General features: G+C 36.3%; 1 pseudogene; it reads right to left on the reverse strand.

Annotated features, from left to right (window-relative positions):
• Positions 1-1,516: 1,516 nt before the first annotated feature.
• LOC102925767 (large ribosomal subunit protein eL22 pseudogene) lies at positions 1,517-1,992 on the reverse strand (annotated as a pseudogene).
• Positions 1,993-4,457: the final 2,465 nt, after the last annotated feature.

Consider the following 4,457-nt stretch of genomic DNA (forward strand, 5'->3'; position numbering starts at 1 on the left):
AATGAGTAAGGGAGTAAAGAAAGGGAGTATTATTGAAATCATTTTTCGAATATGTATAATATTTCATTATTCTTTTGACTGATTTATTGCGCAGAGTATTTTACTGTGGTGTAGTTCTATGTGTCTGTTCAACTTTGGATATCTGTGCCTCTGGTGTTATAGTCAATAAAAGGAAGAAAGGCCTTCTGTGATCAACACAGAAGGATTTCTTTCTAATAAGGAAGTTTTCTTCTAGTAGTCCTACAGTTTTTTTTTTTTCTTCTGTTTAAATATTTAACCACACTTCTCATAGAAGTTCTTTTGGAACTTGGTTATTTCACTATTAAGAAAACAATTAGCATTGTTAAAAATTGGCTAATTATCTGAATCAATATTCCTCAAAAAAATGAATAGACAAAAAAAAATGACAAACAAATGTTGAGCATGACCAATCAAGAGGGGAATATAAATCACAACCAGGATGACATAACTTCCCACTAATGTTAGTATGCCTACTGTCAAAAAAATAACAAGATTATATGAAGTGTTGGTAAGAATGCAGAAGCATGAGAGGCCTACTTATATATTTTCAGATGGAAACTAAATCTATTTATCTGTTATGAGGCCCAAGTGAAGTGTTCTCAAAAATAATAGTAGATTTTCTATTATCCAGTGAACTACTATTATCTAGCACTCCATATATGGGTATGTATTAAGAGACACAAAATCTGCACTTCAGTGTTCATTATGTCATGTCATGGTTTATACGAACAAAGAGTTGAATAAAGAAATATTATACACATACACACTAGGGGATCACTACTTGTACTTAACAAGAAAACCATAACTTGATTTGTGTTGACATGGAGGGTGCTTATGGATATTGCTCTATATAAATAAAACACTGATGGCCAGTGACCAGGCAGGAAGTAGGTTGCCAGGCAGGAAGTAGGTGGGACAAGGAGAGAGGAGAATTCTGGGAAGCAGAAGGCTGAAGGGAGAGACACTGCAGCCATCGCCAGGACAAGCAGCATGTAAAGACTCTGGTAAGCCACCAGCCACGTGGCAAGGTATAGATTTATAGAAATGGGTTAATTTAAGATAAAAGAACAGTTAGCAAGTAGCCTGCCATGGCCATACAGTTTATAAGTGATATAAGCGTCTGAGTGATTATTTTATAAGTGGATTGTGGGACTGCGGGGCTTGGGGAACCTGGAGAGAAGCCCTCCAGCAACAGGAGGGTCGTGGACTCTGTGATCCATCCTGCATGACTTTACTTTATAAGAACAAATACAATTACTAAGAACTTTGGACATAGCTAAAAGACATGTAGAATGGTAGATAATGGGGGCTTGAAGTTGGAGAGGAAGATTGTGACACAGTGGTTTAAAACTGAGTTCCAGTTAGACAAGAAGTTTACAATGTAAATAAATACGTGAAAATACAATTCGCTCCAATGATGCATTCATTTTGTTTATTTTTTTTGTTCCTAAGTTTTATTTATGAATTAATACAAAACATTCCAGACCAATGTGTCTTAATCCTCCTCCTCCTCCTCCTCCTCCTCCTCCTCCTCCTCTTCCTCCTCCTCCTCCTCCTCCTCCTCCTCCTCCTCCTCCTCCTCCTCCTCCTCCTCGTCCTGGTTGATCTGGAAGTAACGCAGCTCGTAGCTCTCTTTGCTGTTGGCGACCACACGCAGCCAGTCTTGGAGATTGTTCTTCTTCAAATATTTTTTGGTGAGATATTTCAAATACCTTTTGGAGAAAGGCACCTCAGAAGTGACAGTGATCTTGCTCTTGCTCCGTTCGATGGTCACAACCCCTCCGCCAAGATTCCCAGCTTTCCCATTCACCTTGATTCTCTCCTGGAGGAACTGCTCGAAATTGGCAGCATCCATGATTCCATCTTCTACAGGGTGGGTGCAATCAAGGGTGAACTTCAGAACCTGCTTCTTTTTTTTGCCCCCCTTCGACACAAGCTTTTTCACGGGCGCCATGGCGCCAGAGGAGGCAGAAAGGGTTCATTTTGTTTATAATAGTCATATTACTCAATACTTCTGAAAGTGAATCTACATTCAACAAAATATATAACTGAAACTGTGTACAGTTTATGCCCATGACAATGAGAAGTAATCATTGGATCAGCAGTCACTCAGCATTATCTGATACCTGTTTTAAAAGTATATTTAATCACTGAAATTCAGTGTGTGTTTTATATAGTGCATATACTCAGAAATGTATATAAACACTGATATGTACAATAAAATGAATTTATCAGAAAATATTAATTTGTATATAACCAAATTTGCTAAGAATAAAAAATACTTCCTACTTTCCGTGACATATATTTTTAAGAACATTTACTCTTACTTCATGTGTATGAGCATTTTGCTTACATACTTGCCTCTGCAGCACTTGCATGCCTCATGGCCACGGGGTTAGAAAAGGACATTGGATATTCTGGAACAGGAGACAGAGACAGTTCTGAGATGCCCTGGGTGTTCTGGGAACCAAAGTAACCTGGATTGTCTGGAAGAGTATCCAGTGCTCTTAACCATTAAGGCATCTCACCAGAACCAACACATTAAAATTTTAATGTCAGATATTGTATTACCCTGAAAAAGACCTCATATGACCTGGGCCTACTGTCTGGATAATACTACCATTACCGAGAATAATTGAAGATTTGAATATTGCATTTTAAAATGGAATTTTGATACAGACTAATAAAAGAAATAACACTTTATTCTCAGAGATGACTTGAGTTGAAGTTCTTGATTTACAAGTTGTTGGCTAAAATAAATCTAATGTCTTGGGAATATCATTAAAAATCTCCCTGAGAACTTTATCTGGCATCCTTTAATGTAATCACGTTATATAATCATTTCTGAGACTTAATGAATATATGAGTACATTATCTAACCAAAAGTCCATGACCCTACTTTCAAACAATTATAGTCCATCACATTAATCTTTTTCTCAGCTCTAAGACTATCTGAACTTGTAAGCCCAAAATATATTTCCTAAATAGTGGAATATCTACATTTAACAATCTAGAAATCCAATCTAAAGTATTTGCTTTTTGAGACTTCTTGCATTTTACATCATATAAATGTTCCAAGCCTCCATGCATAATTACATTGAGTCATATATAATCAGTCAATAGACGATAAAAACCATCTAATATTTTAATTAGTGACAAAGAATCAATAGTTATTTGGATATGTTTTAAAGATCTTTTAAATACATCTCAATTATCTGATTGACTCCAGTGTAGCCTTTCGAGGTCCTGGATGCATTTTTAAACATATCTAAATGGAATTTGAACGTCTGGGGGTGGCTTGGAGGAGAAGACTGGAGGGACAGGAGGAGGGAAGAAAGGGGGATCTGTGGTTTATGAATTAAAAATTCCTTAATAAAGAAAGAAAGAATAAAAGAAAGAGAGAGAGAAAAAGAAATGAAAGGAAGGAAGGAAGGGAGGGAAGGAGGGAGGGAGGGAGGGAGGGAGGGAGGGAGGGAGGAAGGAAGGAAGGAAGGAAGGAAGGAAGGAAGGAAGGAAGGAAGGAAAACAGAAAGGAAGTTTCTTTGATGTTGACATTATGATCCATGGTAAGAACAACTGTAGGCTATTTCATATGAAACACTTAAGTTATTTGAATGAAGAGTCCCATTCATGCAAACACTGGGAGCTGAATGGCAAGTGTCTTGGAATTTTTATTGCTGTGATAACAAATCACAACTAAAAATATTTTGAAGAAGAGGGAGTTTATTTAACTTTCCCTTCCACATCACTCTTCACCATTGAAGGAAGTCAGAGCAGGAACACAAGGTAGGAAATTGGAGTCAGGAACTGATGGAATGTAGTGAAAAGGTGCTGCTCACATTATTGCTCCTCATGGCTTATCAGACTGCATTATTATGCAAATTAGGACTGCATGCCAAGGGGAGGCACCAACTATGAGGAACAGGGCTCTTCGACATCAATAATTAATAAAAAGTATGCCTGAAAATCTTGCCAATAAGCCAATATTATAGATGCTTTTCTCAATTGAGAATCTCTCTATTCAAATGACTCTGTGTCAAGTTGACAAAAAAAAGTAAATAATTTAATTCACTTTTCCTTCCCTAAAATGCTCCAAAGTTAAAAATACACATAATAAAATCTAGAAATTGACATTTTGAACAATAATTTGTTACCTGGAGAACGCCTCAATAAAGATATACATTGAAAGTTACTACTGAACTTTGATTATTTATTACTACCAAAGTGCAGTTAATTAAATAGATGTACGGTAACTCTATTGGCTGCTAGGTGGTTTCCTATATCATTCACCCTTAAGCTCATCATTGTTAATTTTTGAAATATGGTTTTCTTAGTTAAAAATTATTTGCTAATATATCATTCCCACATTGTATCAAAAGGTTTTTATAGAAATACTTAACTGCAATATAATGTATTCCATTTTGCTTTGATATACC

The sequence above is a fragment of the Peromyscus maniculatus genome, chromosome 14 (assembly GCF_049852395.1).
Source record: "Peromyscus maniculatus bairdii isolate BWxNUB_F1_BW_parent chromosome 14, HU_Pman_BW_mat_3.1, whole genome shotgun sequence".
Classification (NCBI taxonomy): Eukaryota; Metazoa; Chordata; class Mammalia; order Rodentia; family Cricetidae; genus Peromyscus; species Peromyscus maniculatus.